At 37.6% G+C, this 16,546-nt stretch overlaps 1 protein-coding gene across 1 annotated transcript in view; it reads right to left on the bottom strand.

Moving 5' to 3' along the window:
• The window catches only part of LINGO2 (leucine rich repeat and Ig domain containing 2), a 1,154,206-nt gene that overhangs the window by 773,030 nt on the left and 364,630 nt on the right, over positions 1-16,546 (bottom strand). The window lies entirely within an intron of this gene.

Raw genomic sequence — 16,546 nt, 5'->3', positions numbered from 1 at the left:
CATGGGTTAAACAATATTACTAAAAACATAGAACTACTGAGATAGGGTTTATTTTGGGGGGATTTGAGTAGTAGTAGATACACCTAGAGTTATCTCAGAAATTACAAAATTAACATCCTCATTTTACAAGCAATAAAACTGAAGTTCAAATAAAACTGCAGAGAGAATCTTTGTGCTTTCTATATAATAATTCCTACTTATTCACTCTGCATCAACTGTTCCCCTTACGCATATAAACATACTAACTCTCTAGGCTTCCTCTCTCCATCATGAGGCTTTCATTTCTTTCTGCCCCTTAATTTAAGCTGATTCTAAACTCGATAAACATTTATTGAGTAACTAACACTGTAATATGCCAGGAACTCTTCCAGGACATTGAGATACATTGGTGTCATCAAACAAGGCCTTTCAGAACACCAATATATCATAGCTAGAAGGAAATACAGATACATATATAAATTTATGCATATGTATAATTTTATGTATATCTATGTATATAATCACATAACACTGATGCATGCTATATTTATGGGAAATATGGGATGATAAATAAGCATATGGGAAGGAAATTTATCTTATGCTTGGAAAATAATGAGTATTGGAAGACATGCTTGAAACTTTAATAGGAAGCGAGACAATGAATATACTTATTTCTGATTAGACTTTTTATTTATTTTTTTAATTGAAGGTTAATTGCTTCGCAGAATTTTGTTGTTTTCTGTCAAACATTGACAAGAATCAGCCATAGGTGCACCCATGTTTTGAGTCGTCTTCAGGTAAGGATGCTGAATAGAAGCACATATGTTGCCATGTCCCCAAACCCACCTGTACTCATAGAAGACCGCATGGGTGGGTGACAATAGAATTTTGGTTTTCATTCAGACTCAGTTTCATGATTCTTCTTGAGACATTTCTCTAGGCAGCTATTAATATAAACTGAAAGCACCTTAAGAAGCAAAATTTTTGGTCCCAGAAATTAATCCCTTCAATAAATGTGCTGAACAACTCCTATGTGTCAGAAATATTTCTAATTGTTGAAGATGATGAGATAGTAAGACGGAGTCCATGAACTCCTAGAGATTACAAGTTGATTAAACAGACATGTGGGGCATGCAGAGTGACAAATGTTGGTTGATGTGCAGTGTTGCAGGACAGAGTAAAGGAAATGATCATATTTAGAGACAGGAAAAAGGTGTTACGGAAAGAGTGATGTATGAGTGGTGCCTTAAAGGATGAATGAGAACTAATCAAGCAGACAAGAAGATACAGGAACAAAACACATACAGTGCGCTGACTTATTTAATCACACAGCAAGTTCAAGGAGGTGTTAAGAATTTACAGTGGGGTGGAAGAGAGCAGTGAAACAAGGGTAGGAAGGAAACGTGTTGACTCAGTCATCACACATGGACAGTCACATCTCTGTGCAGGAAGACTAGAGCTATCGGTTTGGGGTGTCAGAGAGAGGGTTCTGGGTTCTGCTTGCTCAATCTCAGCTTATCCAGACTTAAAGATGAGTAAGAGGATGATCACAGAATAAGCAGGGAAAAAAAACAAAAGGAGCATGAAAAAGGGCAATAGAAGCTGCCTTTCATCAAGAGAATACTGTTTCCAGGCATGAAAAATGAAACTGAGATGCAAATGTAGTGTGGCCCAAATATATGGGATTTGCTGCATGACGCTCCACACACACACACAAAATCAAACTGATAAATTCCCACGTTCAAGGAAGGAATTTTGCATAAAAAAGACATTAATGATTTTGAGATATGAGGTGGTTTTGAGGTAGCAACTTTCAAATTGCACTTAAAGAATTTATGATGATTTGGGAGAATGGCATTGAAACATGTAGAATATCATATATGAAATGAATCACCAGTCCAACTTTGATGCATGATACTGGTTGCTTGGGGCTGGTGCACTGGGACGACCCAGAGGGATGGTACAGGGAGGGGGGAGGAAGGGGGATTCAGGATGGGGACCATGTGTATACCTGTGGCAGATTCATGTTGATGTATGGCAAAACCAATACAATATTGTAAAGTAATTAACCTCCAATTAAAATAAATAAATTTATATTAAAAGAATTTATGTCTCTCCTATAACATGTATTTCTAAAATAAAACTATCCATTTGAAAAGACTGGGATGTGAGTAGCAAGCCTGCTTCATTCTCTCTTCTGAATTAATTGGACTGTGACTTAGAACACAAGTCCATAAAAGTCTTTCCAACAATAAACTAAGAATATACTTTTCCCTTCTTGGCTTAGCCTAATGTATCACTGTGGTATGTAATTTCTCTTGAGTGTAGTTCCAGGAAAACAGATATCCCAATCCAGGAATATCCCAATCCAGGAATATCCCAAGCAACACTGGTGCTAAATGAATGTTCCTGGAATAAATAAATGATTGAATTGTTTTACTGAAGTATAATTGATTTACAAAGTTGTGTTAATTACTAATGTACAGCAAAATGATTCAGCTATACCTATCTATCTCTATATAGATATATATACACACATACTTATATGTCACATATAATCCTTTCTGTTATGGTTTATCATAAGATACTGAATATAGTTCTCTGTGCTATACAGTAGGCCCTTATCACTCATCCATTCTATATATAAAAGTTTACATCTGCTAACTCCAACCTTCCCCAACCATTAGTCTGTTTTTTATGTCTGTGATTCTATTTATGTTTCATAGATAGGTTCATTTCTGTCATATTTTAGGTTCCACATATAAGTGATATCATATGGTATTTGTTCTCTTTTTTACTTACTTCACTTAGTAATATGATAATCTCTAGTTCCATCCATTTTGCTACAAATGGCATTATTTTGTTCTTTTTATGGTTTAGTAGTATTTCAGTGTGTGTGTGTGTGTGTGTATATATATATATGCATGTATGTGTATATATATACATATACCACAACTTCTTTATCCATTCGTCAATGGATATGTAGATTGTTTCCAAGGCTTGGCTATTGTGAATAGTACTACAATAAACACTAGGGTGCATGTAACTCTTTGAATTATAGTTTTTTTTTTTTCTGGATATATGCCCAGGAGTGGGACTGCTTGATCATATGATAATTCTATTTTTAGTTTTCTGAGGAAATTTCATAGTATTTTCCACAGTGGGAACTTAGGTTCCCAACAACAGTGTAGGAGGGTTCCCTTTTTACCACATCCTCTCTAGCATTTATTATTGTAGACTTTTAATGACGCTGATTCTGACTGGGGTGAGGTGGTACCTCATTGTAGTTTTAGTTTGCATTTCTATAATAAATAGTGATGTGGAGTATCTTTTCATGTGCCTATTGACCATTTGTATTTCTTCTGTGGAGAAATATCTCTTTAGGTCTTCTGCCCATTTTTCAGTTGGCTTTTTGTTTTCTTTTTGTTGTTAGTTTGTATGTACTATTTGTATATTTTGGAAATTAAGCCCTTGTCAGTTGCATCATTCGCAAATATTTTCTTCCATTCTGGAGGTTGTGTTTTCATGTTGTTGTGGGTTCCTTTGCTCTGCAAAAGCTTGTAAGTTTGATCAGGTCCCATTTATTTATTTCTGAGCTTATTTATATTGCCTTTAATCTAAGAAATCAGTGGTACGATTGATGTCAGAGAATGTTTTTGTCTATGTTTTCTTCCAGGAAGAAATGGAGCCATGTCTTATGTTTAAGTCTGTAAGCCATTTTTCAGTTTATTTCTTTGTATGGTGAGAGCCAGGAACACATTGCTTCTCAATGAATATTTCTGAAATAAATAAATTGTTAAATTGTTTACTTCAAAATTTTTATTTATATTTTTGTAAAAGGCTCTAAGATTGAAGGCGGGAGGAGAAGGGGACGACAGAAGATGAGATGGCTGGATGGCATCACCAACTCAATGGACATGAGTTGGAGTAACTCCAGGAGTTGGTGATGGACAGGAAGGCCTGGCGTGCTGCAGTCCATGGGGTCGCAAAGAGTCAGATATGACTGAGCGACTGAACTGAACTGAAAAGGCTCCAAACAGAGGAAGTACTTTAAGCTGCTATGGTTCATTAAGTTTCCTACCCATTCTTAAAGAGGGGTCGAGGACTCTGGTCAAAACCAAAAGGGAGGCACAATTAAACAAGATAAGCAGTGGTGATTGCAGCCCTTCCTCTCTTCATAAAAACAGAGACTCAAATAACATTAAAATCTAACCCTATCCTATGAAATTATTTTTGTTTAACTGACTAAATATTTTACATCTATGATGAAGGTGAAAGTGGAGAGTGAAAAAGTTGGCTTAAAGCTCAACATTCAGAAAACGAAGATCATGGCATCTAGTCCCAGCACTTCATGGCAAATAGATGGGGAAACAGTGGAAACAGTGTCAGACTTTACTTTTCTGGGCTCCAAAATCACTGCAGATGGTGACTGCGGCCATGAAATTAAAAGACGCTTACTCCTTGGAAGGAAAGTTATAACCAACCTAGATAGCATATTCAAAAGCAGAGACATTACTTTGCCAACAAAGGTCCGTCTAGTCAAGGCTATGGTTTTTCCTGTGGTCATGTATGGATGTGAGAGTTGGACTGTGAAGAAGGCTGAGTGCCAAAGAATTGATGCTTTTGAACTGTGGTGTTGGAGAAGACTCTTGAGAGTCCCTTGGACTGCAAGGAGATCCAACCAGTCCATTCTAAAGGAGATCAGCCCTGGGATTTCTTTGGAAGGACTGATGCTAAAGCTGAAACTCCAGTACTTTGGCCACCTCATGCGAAGAGTTGACTCATTGGAAAAGACTCTGATGCTGGGAGGGATTGGGGGCAGGAGGAAAAGGGGACGACAGAAGATGAGATGGCTGGATGGCATCACTGACTTGATGGACATGAGTCTGAGTGAACTCCGGGAGTTGGTGATGGACAGGGAGGCCTGGCATGCTGAGATTCATGGGGTTGCAAAGAGTCGGACATGACTGAGCGACTGATCTCATCTGATCTGATGTATTAAGCATTTAAATGTATTCGAGATTGCATGATAGATGCTGTGGAGGGCTTGAAACACATAGCACAGTCCCTGCTATGTTATATTTATGATTGACAAATACACTGTTTTACTCTTTACTCTCCTCTTATAATAGCAGAATCTTGATTTTCCCTTTTAAATCACCCTCTTGTCCATTCTCAGTCATAGTAGTATTGGTGCAATTAATCCTCCCCCCTTTTTTTTTTACTTAAAGGACAAACTTGAAGCTTGTGTATAGTAAATCACTCTTTTCTATCCCTTTGCACAAATAACTGGTTTTTGATATAAGATGCAAGGCCAACTAAGGAGAAAGATTAATTCTGCAACTCTAGTTAAAACTATTAGAGAAGAGAAAACAAAATTTGAGGATATAAGCCTGGAGGTGCTGAGGGGACACCCTGAAGAAAAAGTGTACCCCAAAAGGAAGCTACAAGTAGGAACCCAAAACAAAATAGATGCTAAGAAATAGTTTCTTGATGCCACTTTTGAAAATTTGGATTAATCCACCACTGAACTTTTCTGCTGTATAATCAATGCATGATTATATATTGGGTTGCCTGCCATTTGTAACCAAAAGAAAAAATTTTTGTTAGAACTGCAATAAAATTCAAAATGTAAGGCTTACAATTGGAAGGATAAATTGGTTAAAAAAAAAAAAGCACAAAAGTAGAATTCTACTTTCATTTGTGAGTTTGGGAAGTTGTCCAGAAAAAAAGTGGCACTTTATATTCGATAATATGTAGTAATATGATATGGCTGTAGAGGAAATTAACCTAACTTAGTAGAGTAAAATGAAAGAAACTAGAGTGGAAACAGTGCAGAGTAAGTAGATGTAGAGGGAAAATAACATTTTAAATATGGTATTTTGAAAGGAGGAGCAGGAGATGAAGAATAGGAACATGGAAATTGAAGTAGGAGAGAATCCCTCAAGATATGGGATTCTTGATTGTTCAGTTTAGTTCAGTTCAGTTCAGTCGCTCAGTCGGGTCCAACTCTTTGCAACCCCATGAACCGCAGCAGCCAGAAGTCCCTGTTCATCACCAACTCCTGGTGTTCACCCAAACCCATGTCCATCGAGTCAGTGATGCCATCCAACCATCTCATCCTCTGTCGTCCCCTTCTCCTCCTGCCCTCAATCTTTCCCAGCATCAGGGTCTTTTCCAATGAGTCAGCTCTTCACATCAGGTGGCCCAAGTATTGGGAGTTTCAGCTTCAACATCAGTCCTTCTTGATTATTATTCATAATTATTAATTATGAAATGCACAAACCTTGGCTGAATAAGACTTAGTTTGGTTTCAAAATGATGTAAGTACAAAATACTCTGACAGCAACAACAACAAAAGCTATTCATTTAGGATAGAAGTGACAGAACCACAAAAAAAGTTCACCAAAATATTGTCTGGTTTGTTTTTTTTTTTTTTTTGGCCATGCCATATGGCTAATGTCAGTTCTCTCTGACTAGGAATTGAACTTGGGCCATGGCAGTAAAAGCGCTGAATCCTAACCACTAAGCCACCAGGGAACTCCCCCAAATATTGTCTTTAATGCAATCTTATTCAGATGGTTATTCTTCTAAAAGATTTCAGAGGCTTTAAGAAGTATCTTAAGACATCTTTTCACACTTAAATTATATTGAATTAGAGATACAACACAGTGTGTATCATTCATGTCACCTCCTAAAGAAACCAGGCCCCAAGAAAGTCACCACAGAAAGAAACCCTCACGTGCCACAATTTCCCATTGCCATAGTTGATCATACAAAGACAGGGCCTCTAACTCAAGATGACCTAATTTGAGTGAATGAGTGACCTTTGCTTCTTGCCTAAAAGAAAATCTGATCTGATTTCACAGGTATTTAAAGTGGGTCATATAATGGCACTTTTTCAGTCCTTAGTAGAGTTGAAAATAAAACATACCAACAGATTGAGTTGGGGCAAGAAATTTTATGAAGTCAAAATCATGGTTATGGATTAGGTCAAGCCATGGGGGAAAGCAAACTACGCATAAGGAGTCAAACTTAGCTGGTAGTGAGCAAAGAAAGACAAATTCCAGAATAGCCCCTTCATTCCTGGCCGGCTGGGGCCTTTATAGTTGCCATGAAATGTTTTCTCCCATATGCTCCACTTGTGCTTTTACAGTAACTCCTGTTTTCTTGAGCTAGCTGGAGTGGATCTTTTTCCTTACATTTAAACAAGTTTTAATATATAAACACATTTACTCAGACATGTGAACACATATTAAATGTCTTCAATATGCCATAAGTTGATTATGAAAAATGAAAAGCTTCGCTTTCAGAATAAGTGAAAAATGTATCCTTAGGAAATCCCAAAGTTCAGTAACACATATTCTGCTGGATATATATATTCTGCTGAATTTCTGGGAAGAACTAGATTTTTCAAATCATGTCAGGCATGTTTAATTTCAGCTATTGGCCCTATTCACACCTTTAAGGCCATCTAAATTCAACCATGCTGGTTTGATTACATGTTTCTAGGATCAAGAATAGCAATATTGTCATATGAAAAGAATAATTAAAAAATATTAAATGTGAAATAAGGGTTCCAATTACTTTTAAGTTCCTTCTTTCAGAGTTACCCACAGTAAATAAACAGATAACATTTTAAGATTTTGTTTTGATATAGACCATTTTTAAAGTCTTTATTGATTCTGTTATAATACTGTTTCTGCTTTTTTGTTTGTTTGTTTTGTTTTAGTTTTTTGGTGATTAGGCACATGGGATCCTACCTCTTTGATAAGGGATCAAACCAGAACCCTCTGCATAGGAACAAGAAGTCCTAACCATTGGATTGCCAGGGAATTCTGAAAGGAGGTAACTGTCAATATAGGCATGAATTGTGACTGGTCTCAAGTGATTTCTCCTTTATTTTCACAACATAGTCAAAATCTAGTATCATAATTCTGTGATCACAAAACCCATTGCATAAGGAAATTCTGGACATGATTAAAGAAGATAGAGGTGGGGCAGAGAAATATGACAAGAGGTCTGTGACTCCATATATTTATTATAGCAGTATATAAGAAAAATGTATCTGGTATACATACGGTCTATAATCTTTCATCTATATATAAAATAGTTGGCATGACCAGAAGAATATAAAACCATTTGCTGAATTCATGGCAGATTCTGTGTTCTGATGTACTTTCTCAAACAAAAGTTGCTGAAAGTTATACCTACTAATACACATGTATACAAAGAATTACTTGATGAAAGATCACTGATCTTTAAAGGGAATATTCAGCATCTCAAAAGGTTTCTTGATTTTTAAAAAAAAGAAGAATAACTGTTATATGTTACAAAAAGATGGGCATTGTTTACATCTAAGATTTTAAATTAGAGACCAATTTGAAGGTAGCATGAATTTATAACACATGTTGAACTGAGGCTAGTATCTATTATGTTAATGAAAGCCCTAGATACCAATCTTGCCAACAATTAATACACCTATATACCCTTAATAGTTCAAAAATCTCCTTTCTAGGTCTACACCCTACACTTTAATTCAGCATGTCATAGTTAGCTGATGAGAGAAAAGGGGACTGAATCACAGTTACTGCACTGAGAACTGCACATAACCCAATACCTCTCTTATCTAAGTGAGCCCAAAGTAATCAGCCATTATGGATTATGAGCAGGTCACTCATGTAAACATAATTCATCATTTTAATTAGACTAATGAAAGGACTTGAGGTGCCTTTATCTCAGAGTCAAGTCCACAGCACAGAAAACTAATCAAGCTCCAAACCAAACCAAAGTCCAATTGTGTAATTGTTTCTTTCTGCCAGGACAATATCCAGACCTACTAATGTTGGCAATTTGATAGGAGGGAAGGGCTCAAATTATTTCACTGTGAATGACATCACTATTATCAAAAGAGTTCAAGGTCTGCAAAAATATGCTAAACAGCTCATTGTTTGAGACCAAAGACTTCATTACATAGCAACCCTCGAGACATATTACGTGGAGAGAATGGCTATAAATGATAATTGCTGTGAAGAAGCCATACTAAGTATCTTATAAGACTTTGGTAGTCTCATCTAGTGAAAACAGTGCCTGATATCAGATCATAATCATCTTCTCAGGTGAAAGTATGGGAGGGGTAGGGAAAACCCAAGGCAAACTCAAGGTAACTACGAGAGTTCAGAATGAAGCCATGCTTCTAGCCTCATTAGCAACTAGCTTGGAAGGTGTGGGCAGACTGGTTAGAGTGTCAGGCTTTAGAGACAGACAGACAGGACTTTAATAACAGATTTCTCACTTACTGAGTTTAATAACCTTAACTATTTATCTTAATTTACTTGAGCTTCAGTTTATTAATTTTAAAATGAATTTAATAACATCTATCACATTCAATTGTTGTCAAGATCAAATTAGAAACTGTAGGTAAATTGCCTAGTAATATTGACTGGCTCATAGCAGGTCCCTCATAAATGGTAGCTATTAGCATTTTTGTTTTTTGCCAGAAGAATCTCCGTGGGCTCCCGGGAAGCACTCTAGGACCCCATGCTTACATATTTTCCTCAAAGTAGAGGTCCATGGAAAGGTCCATCCCTCCATCTGTATCACCCAGAACTCTTGTTTTCCAGATATATACGGGCTGGAACCACTTTGGAGATTAGAGAAATGAAGTAGAGACGTTGGGATGGTCATTCTATGGCACACACGTATATCATCGTGAGGGAGGTGAGTGAGGGTGGTAAGTTTGGAGTCTTCCATACTGTGCAAGTTGAAATTTGCACAATAAAAACTTGAAGAACTCAGAGAGCTGGGCTAATTCAGAAAGTATAGGAAAACAGTGAATCTTAAATCAGCACAGCAGTCTTTAACAAACTTTGATTTAAAAAATTGATCTAAAAGTGATATACATCAAGAGAAAGGATCGGATAGAAGTTGATCCAAGAAATCCAGAGAAGTCCTGTTGTGTCAAGCAACAGCATTTAGCATTGTTCAAGGGACATTGTTCAAGACACAAGATTTAGAAGGCTTCAGGAGTTCCAGTTCTCCATGTAAATTAGAAATAATTTCTCATAAAATATTACATTTAAACCATTCTTAGATGCTCTTTAATGCCATGACAGTAGCCTTCCATTGGGTGAATTAGTTTCCTATATAGCTGGCTACTAGGAGAGAATTGGAGAAGGAAATGGCAACCCACTCCAGTGTTCTTGCCTGGAGAATCCCAGGGACGGGGGAGCCTGGTGGGCTGCCGTCTATGGGGTCGCCCCGAGTCGGACACGACTGAAGCAACTTAGCAGCAGCGGCAGCAGCAGGAGAGAATAGTTTGCTCTTGACAGTGTTTTAAACTTTGTAATCACTGCAAAGAATTATTATTCATAAATTAGTATTTATGGTTTATGTACCACACTTGTGCAAGTTTAATAAATATGAGTTAATCACTGAATGTATTGACAACACATTGTTTCTGGTTCCAGAAAGTTGCGGGACATAATTCCAAATGGTGGTGACCCCACTGAGAAAGGTCCTGCCTAGTCTGTCTCCTACAGTGAAGCATCCCTTCACTGCAACATCCAAGAGAAAAAACAGCCCAGGTATAAGTTTGTCTCTGAGAAGCCGGCAGCGCTGCTGCTGCTGGCACTGCTGAAGCTTCTGTGTGTGCTCAGTCTCAGTCCAGGGTTATTGCCTGGGAAATTCCATGAACAGGGGGACTCTGACTCTTTGCAACTCCATGGACTGCAGCCCGCCAAGTTCCTCTGTCTATGGGATTCTCCAGGCAAGAATACTGGAGTGGGTTTCCATTTCCTCCTACAGGAGATCTTTCCGACCCAGGGATTGCACCTGTTCCTTATGCCTCCCGCATTGGCAGGCAAACTCTTTACAACTTGAGCCACCTGAGAGGCCCTAGAACATGCAAACACCATTCACATTTGGTCTTTTAACACCACTAGAGATATAGTATGGGAATGCTCAGTTGCCCTTCAATCTATCACACTAAGAGTATTAGAAGATGGATCCTAAAATGTATCACTCCCCATAATCACCTGTGTGGCTGTTCTAACTATTAGGATGATAGTTTCCTTATGTTTTCCCCACTGAGTAAAATAATTTTTTTTTTATTACCTTTAACTAACTTTTCAAGATGTAACAGGTACACTGCCAGTTCTAATATTTTTTTTCTTTGTGAATGACTGGACATAATCAGTGTCAATAATCCAGAATTGCTCCCTGTCTCTAGACATGGCTTTATAATAATGCTTGATAACATACTTTATTTTCTACTAGCTTCCTATAGCAGAAAATGACACATTTTATTCCCGAATCTATACTTGTACATATTTATTATAAAGAATGTGAAATGTTAGAACATCATTACAAAGAAAATTACATAGATGTACTAAAATTTCATCTTAGTTGCTCAGTAGGTTGCATTTATATAAAGGTTACTTTGCCCTTTAGGAATTCAAAAATAGCTAGCCTTTCAAAGCTATGCTTGCTTCCCCTAACATCGCAATAAACCAAACCTTCCATGGAGTTTGGGATTATGCCATACATTAACTTGATATATTCTCCATTTAATTTTTATTATTACTTCAGCTTGTGTCAGTTTCTATTGACAATAATTCTATATGATGCTATTACTTTTTCTTTCTTTTTACTGCTGTTATAGCTTATGGTTAATTAATCACAGCAGAGTATTTAAATAAAATGAGACTAAGATATAGAATCATTTACTCCAAACAAAAGGCTTCACAAGGTAGGATTGCAGATGGAAAATGCCTGAGCACAAGCCAAGATGGAGTTAACAGTATCCTGGATTACAGGTAAAGCACAAAACCTTATCTGTGAAAGCTAACTCTAAGAACAATAATTCATTATTCTCAAACATAAAGATGAGAAAACTGGTTTCCATGAGAAGGCAAAGAATACCACATAAATTCAGTCCAGATGATGCTTTTTAAAAAACACACTATATAATCCATTCACCTTATAATTCAGACTCAACAGTTGTTCTAAATCTTTCATGAGAATGCATTGCCTCTTTCCATAATCATTATTTTGACACAAAATTTAAATCAATAAAATTTAAAACCTCACTCTGCATATTGCTCACTGGTCTTATTTCTCTCTCTAAAAAAAAAAAAAAAATGAATTTGGTAAATTCTCTGCATATAACTAGTGTGTATACACACACATGTACTGATATTTCTGTGGTTTTTTTTTTTTTTTTGGTTTGGTTTATATGTTTCGACTGAGGAATGATTTATTGGACAAATAATACCAAAGTTTTGGGAGATGTGATTATTCTACTTCACTGCAAGAAGGAGGGCAGTTGCTTTTTTAAAATTTGTTAAGATATGATTACATGTGAAAATTAAAGTCAAACAACATAGCATTTCAGAGAATAGTGATAAACTACCTGTCAGAAGACAAGTGGGCAGTGTGTAGGGTAAGGCTATTCTCTATTTCCTAATTTGAAGGATTAAGGTTGGTTGCTTGTTAGCCTGTCATTCAGGTACCTCAGTTACAATATTTGTGGACTAATGCCAAGATTTAATCCTTCATACTCTCAAATGTACTGCTGTTTGCATGGCAATCCGGTTTGACATTTCCCTCTTTCATACTTTAGTAACCATAAATATTCCCCAAGGCTGACTGAAATCCCTACTTTAGATAAGATCACCATGTCCTTTGAGATTTAAAGAAAATTGTCTCCATCCCACTAGCCAAAGCCCTGCAGGAAGATCAACACTTTGCCTAATAATTTTGCAAATGTGCACTTCTATAGTTATTCTGTCCTTTATTGTGCTCATCTTTGCATGAAATGTTCCCTTGGTATCTCTACTTTTCTTGAAGAGATCTCTAGTCTTTGCCATTCTATTGTTTTCCTTTATTTCTTTGCATTGATCTCTGAGGAAGGCTTTCTTATCTCTCCTTGCTATTCTTTGGAAATCTGCATTCAAATGGGTATATCTTTCCTTTTCTCCTTTGCATTTAACTTCATGCAAAGATGAGCACAATAAAGGACAGAAATGGTATGGACCTAACAGAAACAGAAAATATTAAGAAGTGGCAAGAATACACAGAAGAAATATACAAAAAATATGTTCATGACCCAGATAATCATGATGGTGTGATCACTCACCTAGAGCCAGACATCCTGGAATGTGAAGTCAAGTGGGCCTTAGGAAGGATCACTATGAACAAAGCTAGTGGAGGTGATGGAATTCCAGTTGAGCTATTTCAAATCCTAAAAGATGATGCTGTGAAAGTGCTGCACTCAATATGCCAGCAAATCTGGAAAACTCAGCAGTGGCCACAACTGGAAAAGGTCAGTTTTCATTCCAATCCCAAAGAAAGGCAATGCCAAAGAATGTTCAAACTCCCACACAATTCCACTTGCCTCACATGCTAGCAAAGTAATACTCAAAATTCTCCAAGCCAGGCTTCAACAGTACGTGAACTTCCAGATGTTCAGGCTGAATTTAGAAAAGGCAGAGGAACCAGAGATCAAATTGCCAACATCTGGTGGATCATCAAAAAAGCAAAAGAGTTCCAGAAAAATATCTACTTCTGCTTTACTGAACATGCCAAAGGCTTTGTCTGTGTGGATCACAATAAACTGTGAAAAATTCTTAAAGAGATAGGAATACCAGACAACCTCACATACCTCCTGAGGAATCTGTATGCAGGTCAAGAAGCAACAGTTAGAACTGGACATGGAACAACAGACTGGTTCCAAATCGGGAAAAGAGTACATCAAGGCTGTATATTGTCACCCTGCTTATTTAACTTATATGCAGAGTACATCATGAGAAATGCTGGGCTGGATGAAGCCCAAGCTGGAATCAAGATTGCCAGGAGAAATATCAATAACCTCAGATACAGAGATGACACCACCCTTATGGCAGAAAGCAAAGAACTAAAGTGATGAAAGTGAAAGAAGAATGTGAAAAAGTTGCTTAAAAGTCAACATTCAGAAGAGTAAGATCATGGCATCTGGTCCCATCACTTCATGGCAAATAGATGGAGAAACAATGGAAACAGTGACAGACTTTATTTTAACCAGCTCCAAAATCACTGCAGATGTTAACTGCAGCCATGAAATTAAAAGATGCTTGCTCTTGGAAGAAAATCTATGACCGACCTACATAGCATATTAAAGAGCAGAGACATTACTTTACCAACAAAGGTCTCTCTAGTCAAAGCTATGGTTTGTCCAGTAGTCATGTATGGATGTGAGAGTTGGACTATAAAGAAAGCTCAGTGCAAAAAATTGATGCTTTTGAACTGTGGTGTTGGAGAAGACTTTTGAGGGTCCCTTGGACTGTAAGGAGATCCAGTTAGTCAATCCTAAAGGAAATCAGTCCGGAATATTCATTGGAAAGACTGATGTTGAAGCTGAAAATCCAATGCTTTGGCCCACTGATCTGAAGAACCGACTCTTTGGAAAAGACCCTAATGCTGGGAAAGTTTGAAGGAAGGAAGAGAAGGGGACAACAGAGGATGAGATGGTTGGATGGCATCACCGAGTCGATGGACATGAGTTTGAGTAGTCTCTGGGAGTTTGTGATGGACAGGGAAGCCTGGCGTGCTGCGGTCCATGGGGTTGCAAAGAGTCGGACATGACTGAGCAACTGAACTGATTTGGATAGTTACTCTGAGGTCCTGCTTTCTCCTGAAATTTCTATTTCACTGACGTCCTTGGTTCCTTGATTGTCTCCTTTTTTCTGGTTTTGTCTACTCAGTGAGTCCCTTCTGTATAACCTCAAAGAAATAAACAAACACACCACTGGCACATTCATACATTTTATAAGTAGGAGGTGTGTGTACATGCACGCTAAGTCACTTCAGTCATGTCCGACTCTTTGCAAACCCATGGACTGCAGCCTGCCAAGCTCCTCTGTCCACGGGATTGTCCAGGCAGGAATACTGGAGTACATTGCCATGCCCTCCTCCAGGGGATCTTCCCCATCCAGGGATTGAACTCGCATCTCCTGTGCCAAGGGTGGATTCTTTATCACTGAGCCACCGTGGAAGCCCAAGTAGGAGACAGGAGTTATCAATACATTTCCCCTAGTCATGGTAGTCACTGTCACTATATTTTACTAATCTTATGGAGAAAGGAAAGAATGGGTTCTTTTTTGGCTTATCAGTGCATTTTACAGGCTCTACTAATATGGGTTGTATTTGAAATCATGTATCAGTACAAAAGAGGACTACTTTAACAGCTTTACCATAGTGTACTGATGATCACCCATGGATATAACTGGTATGCTGTTATATAAAAACAGTTATAAAGGGTATACTGTTATAGTGCTTTTTGAATAGGACAGGGCAGGGAATTTAATAGGTTTAGAGATTACCTTTGCCAGGGCCATGTGATTATTAAACAGAAGGACAAGACTAGCTACCAGACTGTCAGCTTCTGAGTCCCAGTTAAATTATTCTAAGGACCTCTACTGATTCTACTCCGCTCCACTGTGCTTACCATCAATAGAATCAAGAAAAGGGGATGCTACCAAACCTACCACCCACTGCATTTCTTGCCAGAGCTCTCTGAAGGCTCAAGCCTACTTATCAGACCCCACTCAACCCTCCCTGATGCAAAATTGAACTTGTAAGGCCAGTTGGACCATATTAAATGTTATGTTTTAGTAAAACTTAATTTTCCAAAAACTAAGTCTTTTTACATCATTTCATTTTTCTATTCTAAAATTTATAATGGGCCTGTCTCCCATTACCTCCAAAGGCAGATTCATCTTTAGCTGACTTCTGATAAGTTTCTAAATTATACCTCTGCATTTATCCATTTCCATACAGACACATCCATTCAGGTCTCAAGCCTTTCCAACCTCTAACAATTCACCAACCCCATATCATATCCGGTGTCTTCAGGTCTATAGTCTTTAACTTCTTAATTTTTTGTATTAAAGCCCAAACTACATGCATAATTATGCCTGATTTGTTGTGCAGCAGAAACCAAAACAATATTGTATAGCAATTTTTCTTCAATTAAAAATAAAAAAAAAAGGCCTTTAAAAAATACAGTCCAATTGTCCAAGGGTAACTGAACAATGCACACTTACCTAGCCCTTGATTTTTTTTTTTTTAATTTTAATTAAACTGGCTTCCCTGGTGGCTCAGCTGGTAAAGAATTCACCTGCAATGTGGGAGACCTGAGTTCAATCCCTGGGTTTGGAAGAACCCCTGGAGAAGGCTACCCACTCCAGTATTCTGGCCTGGAGAATCCCATGTACTGTATAGTCCACGGGATCACAGAGTTGGATACCGCTGAGCACTTTGGCAGATTTGTATTCTGAATGGTTGGTTCCCTTTCTGATTCATCAGAGCCCATGACATACCCATTGTGAAAATCATTCTTAGCTAAATATCAGGAAGTCATAAAGAAGCAATCAAATATGTAGGTGCCTTGAGTACCACTTTAAAATGATCACTGTAACATATGACAATATTGTAATAAAAATAATGGCAATGGACTCACAGAAATCAAGAGTCAATGAATACTGTCAACTACATACACTTTATAAGTTGGTCAGTTTCTTATACCAAT

The sequence above is a fragment of the Bubalus bubalis genome, chromosome 3, assembly GCF_019923935.1.
Source record: "Bubalus bubalis isolate 160015118507 breed Murrah chromosome 3, NDDB_SH_1, whole genome shotgun sequence".
Classification (NCBI taxonomy): Eukaryota; Metazoa; Chordata; class Mammalia; order Artiodactyla; family Bovidae; genus Bubalus; species Bubalus bubalis.
This window is presented reverse-complemented; position numbering and strand designations above follow the sequence as displayed.